The sequence below is a fragment of the Chrysemys picta genome, chromosome 1 (genome assembly GCF_011386835.1).
Source record: "Chrysemys picta bellii isolate R12L10 chromosome 1, ASM1138683v2, whole genome shotgun sequence".
NCBI lineage: Eukaryota > Metazoa > Chordata > Testudines > Emydidae > Chrysemys > Chrysemys picta.
Window position 1 is genome coordinate 237,591,417 of NC_088791.1, and position 12,174 is coordinate 237,603,590.

Genomic DNA, 12,174 nt, shown 5'->3' on the forward strand with positions numbered 1-12,174 from the left:
ATCTAGCCCTGTCCCACGTGGAGTGGAACTACAGGAGTTTCATTGCCAAAACAGGTCTCTGAGGTTACACAGGAGGCAGCTGGATTTGCTACTTAGTGAATCTTTAAAGATTTGTAGCAGTAGTTTTAGTTGCACTTCCTAAGAGTCAGCTCTTCATCTCATGATCTTTACAGAACAGTCATTAGCATATCTGAGAAATCCCCTTTCAGTATATTTTACAGTCTCTTTTCTATGTATTGAGCTAGTTTTATCAGTTATGTGCAGAGATATGCCATAATTCCTAATGTATAAGTATCATGAAATCACAAATGTGGATTTATTTACTCCAGAAAACTTTAATTAAGACATACACAAGGTAATCAAGCATCTAGGATTGGTCAGAACATTCCTTTGATGCTCTAAAGACATAACTTTAAAGTTATCAGGTTAATAAAATATAGCATTTCAAATGGATTTCTGAATTCAACTGCCATTTTCAGCAATTGATCTTGATACTGTTTTACTATTGCAAATATTGAGTTTCTATCCGTAACAACCAGAATTATTACATCTTTGTTTCTGGAACAAAAAATATCAAAATAAAAAAGTTTAAAAAAATGCGGTAAGCATATTGTCTTCTCTCAAGCAATATCGTCTTGATCAAAAGAAGTTATAAAAATAACATTCATTCATGTTGGGCCCTGATCTTGCTCTCAATTAAGTCAATGGCAAAACTCCCATTAATTTAAACAGGAGCACGATCAGTGAATAACTCACATGGAAGAGGTAAACCATGAGTGACATAACCACATGGGAACGGTCTCTGTCTCACTGACCTAAAGAGCTACTTTTATCAAGAAATATGGTGATAAGACAGCCATGAATTCAAAGTGTAACATTAATTCTTTGCTTGTGCTTTTCTATAACTTTCACTTTCAAGATAAAGGCTAGGGAAGAATTTTATGTTATAATCTATTATTATATAAATCTCTGTAACGTAGAAGTTGGAGCACAGAACTGGGAGTTAACTCTGCTTGGTTTATTCCTCATTATGACACTTATGTATGACCTTGGCAAAATTAATGCCCCGATAGTGCCTAAGTTTACTTCTCGGTAAGTGGGATTAATATCACCCATTTTAGAGTTATTCAGCATTAATTAATTCTTACACCGGACTTTGAGAGCCTTGGCTAAATGGTGTTAATAATAATAATACAACTGGTATATTTTATTTTGGTTTGTACTGATATCTGGATATTACCATAGCTGGTCAAATAGCTATAATATCTAACCAGAAAAGAATCGTGTATATTTCAGATAGAAAGAAAATGTGACCAAGTACACTGCACACTCTCTTGCATACCTATGGAAGCATTAACAACATTAATGCAATCTGCCCAACAACTAAGGGACATAAAACAAGAAAGATAATTGTGCGCATAGCACTAATTTTCAAGGTCTCATGTGATAATATACAATATGTTTTAGAGAAAATCCAAACATATTTGGCATGTAACCGTATAAACCTGTTTTACACCTGATTTGCTTTCAAGGAGCTTGCATCTACTTCCTATCCTCATTTTCGTTCATATCATAATACAATTTATTTTGGATGACTAAATGAGAATATTGATTACACTCCCAATGCATCACAGCTGATATCACACCTTCCTTTTATTCCCTGGCAAGAGGATGATTGTCATAGTCTGACTTTTTTAATAATTGTGAGGCTATATGGATTCAGTCTATGCCAATTGCTTCTTGATTTATACAACAGCATTAAGTTATATGAAACATAAATGGTATTTGCTATACAAAAAGGCAAAGAAATAGAGGATTGGCACATTCACCTTGGAATAGGATGTAAACACTGCTATTGTGTTCCAAGTCTGTAGTCTGAAAGGTAAGGAATGTTGTAAGGATTTCACTTAAAGGTAAAAATATGGCTCCTTTGTGTTTGACCCCTTAAACCTGCTTAATGTCAACCAAAACAGTCTCTTTTTCATACACTTCTCTAGGAGCCATAGCATACTCTCCTGTGGAAAAACTCAGGAAAGAGGACACATTTCTTAGAAAAAACTGCAGCTTTGAAGCTCTAGAGTTCCTCAGGTGGGATGGTAGCTGGGGGACTGGGTTATCCTGTGGCAGAGGCTAATGAGAAACAGAGGGGAGTAAAAACCTGGGGAGGCTGAGAGCAGCCTTCTGGATTCATTCTTGTGTGGAAGGGGAAAAGTGTGCTGAGAAATGTATTTCTGAAGATATCTCCAACACACAGGAGGGGTCAAGGGTGGCAGGGAACTCTACAGACCAGCTCCAGAGTACCTGGAGCATCTTGCACACAGAAATCTGACTACAGCTGTGTGAATAACCGATTTTTCAGTTTGCTGTTGAATTTATATACCCATATATATTTTTTTCTGGGTTGACCCAAAATGAAAATATTTCTGCAAACTGGAAAAGGTGAAAAATTTTCATTGAGTAATCCGAACTGAAATATTTCATTTTCAAGGTTTTTTTTTACACTTTTAAACAGAAAACGGAAGTAAATTCAAAATGAGAAGTCATTTTGAATTTAAAAAATCAAAATATTTCATTTTGAGAAATGAAATGTTTTGATTTTTTCTGAAGTTTTAGTTTTTTTGATATTTTAATGAAAAATTAGGTGATTTTGTTGGGGTTTTTTCCACCCTCTCTTTCTCCCTCCCCTCTCTCAAATTACTACCAGTTCCAGGTCCTTTTTTCAGTGGTATGATTTGATTCTAGACTGGCACTTCTACAAGGTGAGAAATAAACTGGCAGATGTATTTCCTTGAGTCAGTTTGTCCTCTAGGATGTAATTCAACCTTCAAGAGACAAGAATATGAGTGCCAACCCGTAGTTATTCTATTTATTTTAGCCAAATCTACTTTTTCTTAATTATGGGTTTTAGTCAAGCACAGTTGCTCAATCAGAAAAACCCTTTCTCTACCTGTTCTCATGAGGTACAGTTCTATTTGCACGAAGCTGCACCAACTGAGTATCTGAATACGGTTGAGTATCTAACATGTTGGAATATATAAGTACAAAAATCAATTTTTTTCTGGATAGATGGTATTGTAGCTATTTGAACTGTAATAATAATAATCTCCTGTATGCACAAGAAAAAAATTCAACTACAACTTAAAAAAAATTACAATACAGAGATGCGGTTTTAAAGTCTGTCACTTCTTGAACATGTGGTGGGTTACATGTGGGTGTAAACAAGATATAATCTTTTCACTGCACCAACTTCCATTACAGCCATTTGCAGAAAATACAGAAGGATATGAATAGCAATTTTCACCAACAGATTGGTTCAGATAGAAAATGCTGGACCTCAACAATCTGGAATCTGTGGTTCTTCTCCACTTCCCTCATAGTTTCTACATTCATTTTCCCTCATAATGAAACCTTGCTTAAATATTTAATATCTGCTGTAAGAAATGAGAGTAACTGTAATAACTTGATCAGCAGGAATGGTGTCATATATTTCTCTCACTGAAAGAGCAATGTAGTGTAGCAGCCGATAACATTGCCTCTTTGTTACTGGGAGTGGGTTGAGAGGAGACGGTAGTATGCTATTCTATACAATAACTTGAGCCTATAGCATCCTGCATTCTGTTTTTAATGCATGAAATAATATGGTACCATATTTCAGTACATTAAATTGTTACATATATCAAATACAATTAAGAAATTTGGAATTGTATGAATACATAATGTACATACTTCTTTACAGATGCGTTTTTCTTCAGACAGGCTGGTGCCTGCTTTAATTTGGAAGCTATCCATTTTCATAGAAAGTTAACCAAGAGTGACAGGAAATCAGATGCCTACATTATTTATCTTTTCTGAACTTTTTTTCAATAACCCCCCCCACACACACACACACACACATGAATTGCTTTTCTGGGAAGCTATTTTGTAGCACCATAAGGATAAATCTTCTGTATTTTGAAACACTAAGGAAATGAAACTGTAAGATGTGCAAGGTGAATATGGTGTGCAAATATTGGGGATGTTTTGTTTTCATTAACAGTAATTGAATGTGTAACCAACAGTAAATGGTCTTTGACTCTGCTGGATGCATTAACCATGATTATTGGAGATCTGACCTTTTTAACTCCATTTATCAAATGGCACACATTGGTCATTTCTTTGGTTGAAATTATCAGTGCTCTGTCCAGCCCTTCACATTTTCCTTTGGTTCTCCAGCTCCTCAATCATATCTGACCCTAAGTGTCTCATAGATTCAGAGACAGCAACTTCATGTCACTCTAATTAAAGACTGGGAAAAGAAACTATAGACCAAGACAGGGAAACCTTTTTCATGGATAATTAAAAAAAATCCTAGGCCATCCTTAGGGCTTGCTCCTGCACAAACTGATATGCATATGAGTACAAGGCAAAGTATAAGAGTGGACTGGGATTATCATTATAATTACTGGGACAGAGGAACCCAGTCCTGCATGAATACGAACACTGCTGTATCTGTCAAGTTACTTTGGCCTAGTATCAGGAGTAAGGCCTTACAAGACAGCAAGTATCTAAGCACTTCACTGACAAGATTAAGTTTGCACCTAAACTTGTCTCCTAAAATCTGGCATGCTCCACACACATCCATCCAACCTCTTTTAAAATCCATGTTCTCAGGAGTCATAGAGCAGATACAATGGGAGCTTGAGAACCCTGCTCATTGGAGAGAACAATGCCCTGTACTAAATCTTGTGTGAGTCCACAAGTAGCCTTCACTTACATTGCACTAAAGAGCAGCAACTTATGGTTCCTGCTGTGTGCCCTACAGGATCACAAGATCCAGAACTTTGTGTTAAATTTTAAAGCATCCCAATGCAGTTCCAGTAATTCAAAACAGTGAATGTTAACAGAGCAAATAAAAAGATATTTGAATATACAAGTAGCCTGTGAGACATATTTCATTAAGAAGGTTTATTAGATTATATTTGGCAGTCAGGATTTGTTTTACATCCACCCATTATCATATGAAGCACTACAGATTGATTTAAAAAATCTACCAAATTTCTGTTTAATTAAAAAGCATTTTCAGTTCTAGAAATCTTAATTCTTTTATCAATGTTATCTTAATATGCAGAACTAAAAAAGCACTGCAATCCTGTATAACTGAACTCTATTAATGTACATGGTATTACCTCTAGAGATGATTCTGAAAGCAAAAACATCCAGTTCATTTAGGGAGAAAAGGTGGAATGCACTTTTTCCTAATAAAATACAGAATTCTGACATTCATTAAGCTCTCTTCCTCATCCTAAAAGTGGCAACCTTTCCAACTGATACCTGTAGGAAAGATCAATTTTACTGACAAGTGGAGTTGAGTAAAAGAGACCCTTGTTACAATGCTCCAAATATACATCTTTTATTAAATACAAAAAACGAACTTAGGAAAAACTGGCAAGAAGATGCATAAGTTAAGGAAGTCCCTTGACAATCATAACTTATATATCCAGTTATCTGAGATTTTCCTACAATGACTATCGTACTAGTCAAGATTAATGAGGAATAACAAGTAACTCACCATAGCAACCAATGTAGATTAAATACCATATGGAAAGGGATACATACAAAACATTGTGAATCAAAGCAATATAGTTCTTGATTTTTCAAAGATGTTAAATATGTGTGTGTAGCATTTTTCCCCACCAAAAAATGGTTATTTGATACAAAAGGGAAATGAAACTGTTCTGCTGGGGATGGAAATAGAAAAAAGTAGAGAGCACTAAGATATATATCAAATAAAAGCTTATAAGACAAGGCCTCATTCCTGCAAACACTGTCAGATGCGTAACTTTATGCATTAGTCCCACTGAGTTCAATGAGCCTGCACTCAGGTGTAAAGTTACTATATGCATCAGTATTTGCAGGATCCTAGAAGAGGAATTCATGAAAGCCACCTTAGCTTACTTAATCAAACAACGATTACCCATAGAACAGTCTTAGCACATTTGGTTCACCCTATGTTTGTTTGAGACTTTGAACACTACTCACCCATTCCTTCTTTGGAACCTGTACTATTGCATTCTCCTAAGTAAAAACACAAAGCTCTATACATCCCCCACACATGCACTAAAAGGACTTAAATAAACCTATGACTGTTTCAGATCACTGAGCAATGTTTTGTGTATTTGTTGTAGATTAATTCTTATTGAGAGAAAATAACTTTTACTTGTGAAAAGTCGTGTTTAATGTTACACAGTCAAATTGCACTCTTGACCTGTTCCTGATGCATGTAGCTTGCTAAACTCCTTCCCATTAATATCTGGGAAAGAAAAGATTTGCAATAGCTCCTACGACTCATAAGGTTGCCAACCCTTCAGGATTGTCCTGGAGTCTCCAGGAGTTAAAGTTTAATCTTTAATTAAAGATTATGTCATGTGATGAAACCTCCAGGAATACGTCCAACCAAAATTGGCAAGCCTAACTACTCATAGTACGGTACTCAAGTTCTCTGATTGTAGAATGGCTTCCCAAACACTGCAGTTCTTCAGTAAAACTGACAACTGTTACAAGACTCTCACCACACTTAATTCCATTACATAACAGAACCAAACTTCCAACCTCTTTTGGCAAATCTTAAGTCATCTCAAAAGAATTACTGACTTATCATTAGTGTGTCCACATTAGTTGGATCCAAAAATCACCTTCAACTGCTCATCTGTTTTTTGTTCCTGCCTGTATGAGACATAATTCAACACATCAGGTTTTGGAGGAGAAAAACTTTGGTTCATTTACCAACCCTACCAGCTGTATAGTGGCACTGAAGAAGAGAGTGCTGTTCTACTGTTTCCCTGAAGTTAGCACTGACAGAGAATCAGAGCTCTTGAACGAAACTGCAGACCTTCGCCTCTCTTTGTGATGATGCAGAGTATCTTCCATTTTCTTGACTGATACACAGTCTTTATGGTGAGAGCACAAGTATTGATTCTGACAATTTTTCCCCATCTACTATGTACTGGAGTTTCTACTTGTAAGAACCTGCCAGACTAGAAGCTGGGACCATGGGGGTTCTGGACCACTGATACCTCCACATCACCACAGGAGGCTTGGGCTAGGCTCGTGCGGGAGGACGCTGTGAGGCTAGGCTCAACAGGAAGTACCACCAAGCAGCACCTGAGTGGCAGCTCTTCACAGCCCACTGATTGGCTGGTGCCAGCACTTAAACCAGGAAGCCATGACAGGGAGTTGTCTGAGCAATAAAACAGACTGCCTGCCTGTCTCTGCTTGAGACCCTGCGTGTAAGAGACCCCAGACTACAGCCTCCAACTCTGCCTGTCTTCTGACACCTGACTCTTGGTTTTCCCTCTGGCCTATCTCAGACTCTGACTTCTAGTACCCAACCGGCCTGATACCCACTTTGACCACTAGGCCTTACCATCCATGTCCCAGTCATAACATTACTGTTAAATGAGATGTAGCCACATTTAGTTTTTCACACATGAATGTCTACTGTAGCAGTTCTCAAACTTCACTGCACCGCGACTCCCTTCTGACAACAAAAATTACTACACGACCCGAGGGGAGACCAAAGCCTGAGCCCCACCACCCTGGGTGGAGGGGTCCAAAGCCAAAGCCCGAGCCTCACTGCCCTGGGCAGGGGAGGAGGACAAAGCCAAAGCCCAAGGTTTTCAGACCTGGGCAGGGGGCCTGTAACCTGATACCTGCCGCCCAGGGCTGAAGCCGAAGCCTGAGCCCTGCTACACAGGGATGAAGCCCTTGGGCTTTGGTCCCAGGTAGTAGGGCTCGGGCTTCACCCCGGGCTTCGGCCCCGGAGCCCCAGCAAGTCTAACACCAGCCCTGGCAACCCCATTAAAAAGGGTGGCGACCCACTTTGGGGTCCCAACTCACAGTTTGAAAACTGCTGGTCTACTGTTTAATTTTTGGTTGTTGCTGTTGCTGGTTGTTCCAACATCCTTGAATAAAACTGACTAAGAAAATATTGCCCCTAATGACATCCATAACTAACATGCACCATTGCAGAATGGTGGCTAGTGCCTGCTGCCAGACACTGCTGAGAATACAACTGGGAGATAATGGATGCTTCAGTTCACTGGCAATTCTGAAACAAATCAGAAAAAATATTGGCTTGAACTAGACATTTAGTTTGACATGAAACTAAACATTGTGTTTCAATTTTGAGCATGTGTTAATGTTATTAAAAATAAAATTGAAGAAAATTTCAAAAAACAAAAAGTAATTTTGAATCAAAAAATCATAAGAACAGCCATCCTGGGTCAGTATCGTGTCTTCTGACAGTGGCCAGTGCCAGGTGCTTCAGAGGGAATGAACAGAACAGATAATCATCAAGTAATCCAACCAAAATGTTTTGTTTCAAAAATGTCAAAGGGAACATTTCAATTTTTTCAGAAATTTGTTTTCGTTTTTGGATACAAATTTAACAAAACTGACAAATTCGTAAAATATTTTGGGGTCGATGAATTTGCATTTTTGCTGAAAAAAATTTCCAGCAAAAAAATTTCACCCAGCTCTAAATGCAGCAAGTAATTACTTTGATATGGCCAATCACAGTGAGTTTCTTACCCAGGCAAACTCCCATTGATTTCAATAGGCGTTTGCCTGAGTAAGAATTGAGGAAGAATGGAATAAGGAACTCCACGTGTAGTGCAATATACATAACTTTTGCAGAAATGGTGTAAGCACCTTATGAAGTGGAATAAAAATGTGTTCCAAATATGCTCTTATCTAAATTTCACATAAATATGTTCACATATTTGACAAAAAACTGCTTTACACCATTAGACTAGTAGTCACTTCTCATTTTCAAATTCCTGGATTTTCTTGTTTCACTCTACTAAGCAAAGCAGAATTATCAAAGGACAATGCATATTTTAAACTCATGTGTTTTCAGCATAATAATAAAAACTAACATATAGACTACAATATTGTATTTAAAAATGCAATTATAATACAAAGGCTTACTTGCCATCTCAGTTTTTATATTTCTGTTTCTAGCATAAACATTTTTTAGAAATAAGAGGCACTTGCTTTCTTGCCTTTTTTCCTCTATAATATGATATCACATTTCTCTGTACTTCTGCTTAGTACATTTGGTTTTTATCTACAGTAATGTAATTCACAAATAATTTACAGTAAAATTCAAAATGTGAAACAGAAGTACTTGAGATGAGAGACTATCATTTATGCAGAGCAATATCATAATTTTTGAAAGGACCAAGAGGCTTCTGATTAACACTGGTGAACCGGATTCCTAAAGACTAATATCCTGAATGGAAAACTGATACCTTTATGCATGCAGTCTACCCAAGGTATTCTCATTAAAACAATTTTTTTAAATGTTATAATCTTCACTTTGTGTCAAGATATTGAAGGCTTTCCATATCTGATTAAAAATATTAAATGAGGTATTGGACTACATTAAAAATCAACCTTTTTCACATATTGAAAAGTAATGGTCTATAATTTTTATTCATGTGCTTTTATTTCCAGTTAATGATAATTGTACCACAGCCAACTTTGTGGCCTGTTCAACTGAAAACCTCCAGGGATGTACCAAAGAAGAGATTGTACAACAGAAGAGACACACTTCATATAATACCGCTTCTATTTTGTATTTTTTTAATTTGATCCTAACTTTGACTGTTTTATCATCTGTTTATTTTTCCAGCTGATGGGTCCTATAAACTGGTAAATGTGCAAGCAAGAGCACAGTTGTTAGATTTACCCACTGACTTGGGACACAGCAGTATTGCCAAACTCAAGCATTCAAAAACCATGACTCAGACTTCAAAAATTGAGGAGATTGCTTACAGATCATGAGTGTGACGGGTTCAATCACAGAAACCCCCTTGGGAACTGCCAACTGATGTGCCAAGACTACTTCTGCCCCTGCTTTCCCTGCCAACCTGGGAATCCAGCACCCTGTCTTGTTGAGCCAGATATGCCAGTCTGCTCCAACACAGACCCAGGGTCTGAACCACGTGCCCCAAAGCTGCAGACTTAATTGAAAGCAACTTACAGAAGTGTTCCTGTCTTTAACACTCAGATGCCCAACTCCCAATGGGTCCAAACCCCAAATAAATCCATTTTACCCTGTATAAAGCTTATACAGGGTAAACTCATAAATTGTTCGCCCTCTATAATACCGATAGAGAGATATGCACAGCTGTTTGCCCCCCCCCCAGATATTAATACATACTCTGGGTTTATTAATAAGGAAAAAAGGTGATTTTATTAAATACAGAAAGTAGGATTTAAGTGGTTCCAAGTAGTGACAGACAGAACAAAGTGAATTACCAGGTAAAATAAAATAAAACACGCAAATCTAAGTCTAATACAGTAATAAAACTGAATACAGATAAAATCTCACCCTCAGAGATGTTTCAATAAGTTTCTTTCACAGACTGGACGCCTTCATAGCTTCCTGCCCTGTTTCTTAACACATTCCTCTTCCCAATTTCCCTCATAGCCTCATTTCTGGCCCCTGACAGGCCCTCACATGGTGACTAAGGGATTGCCATCTCCTGAGAAAAGCCTGACTTCAGACCCATTGGAGAGAATTGGAGCGTCATTTTCCTCTGCAAAGGGTAAAGGGACATGATGGCTATCATGCCGAGGGCACCTCTGACTTCAGTCCTATTGACAGTAATGGGAGATGGTGGCCATTTTGGGTAGAGGGCAAAACTTTGCAATATTGAAAGCAGAAATAAAAAATTCACTGAGACTCCTAAAAAACCCCAAATATCTTGAGACGTTTGATAAAATTGCAAGAGCTTGAAATATTGAAACAGAAAAAGAGAAGGGATTACAATTTAGAACGGATAAGTGCTATGCATGGAGGATGGATGAGGCAAGATACTACAGACCAGGGCCCAAGGACTCAGAGCTATTTTTGGTTGAATAGCCTATCGGCTTTGGTTAATACATGTCCCTGCAGTGACTGTTTGTGATAGAAAATGCTAGCATAAGATAAAGCAAAACGCATGTGAATAATATTTAAACCCACAGACCCATAGCTTTGGGTCACATGAAATGGCCATACCATCTTTTCAATATTTTGAGTCCATCTCAAAACTCTAACGCAGATCTCTGTGATATCCCACTAGACATTTCCCTCCAACTCAATATATCAGATTTTTTCCATTTTTTAAGAGTGTTTTGGCCATTTTTCAGACCACCAGTGCCTCTAACCAGCTAATTTGATTTCAACTAAAACTTCATGTGACATGGTATCAAATTACTAAATTTCAAGTGTATTACATCTTGTCCCGCTCACCCACTAATTTGTAATTCTATAAATTGGACAGTTAATTACCGGAATCATCCCTGTAAGTTTCCATAATGCTTGCTGGATCACAGACTGCATAATTTAGTATTTGTTCTTTGAACAGAATGAGGAAAGGATGGACAATATATAATTAGCTGTAGCTTCACTGGATACTAGGCAGGTCAAAATTAGAATACAGGTGAAAAATCCTGAAGCCAAAACTGCAATTTGAAACAAGCAAGTGACTCTTACTGGCACCTCTGCAAATCAGTCTTAAGGAGAAAATTTGAAAGAACAAGACAGGGCATATGCTTCTGTTATTCCTCGAACACCCCCTCATTTGGATATCCAAGCATGTGTTTGCACCAGAAAAATCAGGGAATGACATGACTAAATGGGCAGCAGCACATGCCATTACCTGAATTTCTATGCATAAACACACGAGTTTGTGAGTGCAAAGATATTTTGAGTGGTCAACCGATTCCAGGGGCTCTTGAAAATTTGATTCGAGTCTAAATTGATCACTTTTCAAGGCCAACAAATCACTTCACTTTTGCTTTGAATTGGTGGATAATTCACTTAGAAAAAATAATCATTTGAGTGGACTGACTGAGACAATGCAATTGCTTTCATAGAGATTTGGTTTCCTTAAAAATTAAAGTGGCATACAGCAGGCAACCCAATTTTTGAAGAATAAGCCTTTCAGAATCCCAGTGAGAAGGCAGCAAACCAAGGGAGACCCTAAAAGCATTCATTTTTCAACATGAGAGACAGAAACATTAAAACAGCTAAATAAACACCCTACCTTTAAATAAGAGTAACAAGGTCACTATCTCTGCTCTGATGTAGTCCCAGCCCTTCAGGCCAAACAGAAAAAATACACCAGATCAATAAGTGGTGTA

General features: G+C 37.6%; 1 protein-coding gene across 4 annotated transcripts in view; it reads right to left on the reverse strand.

The window, feature by feature from the left end:
• Positions 1-12,174, reverse strand: part of AFF3 (ALF transcription elongation factor 3) — a 455,751-nt gene that overhangs the window by 365,024 nt on the left and 78,553 nt on the right. The gene's annotated exons all lie outside the window — the stretch shown is intronic.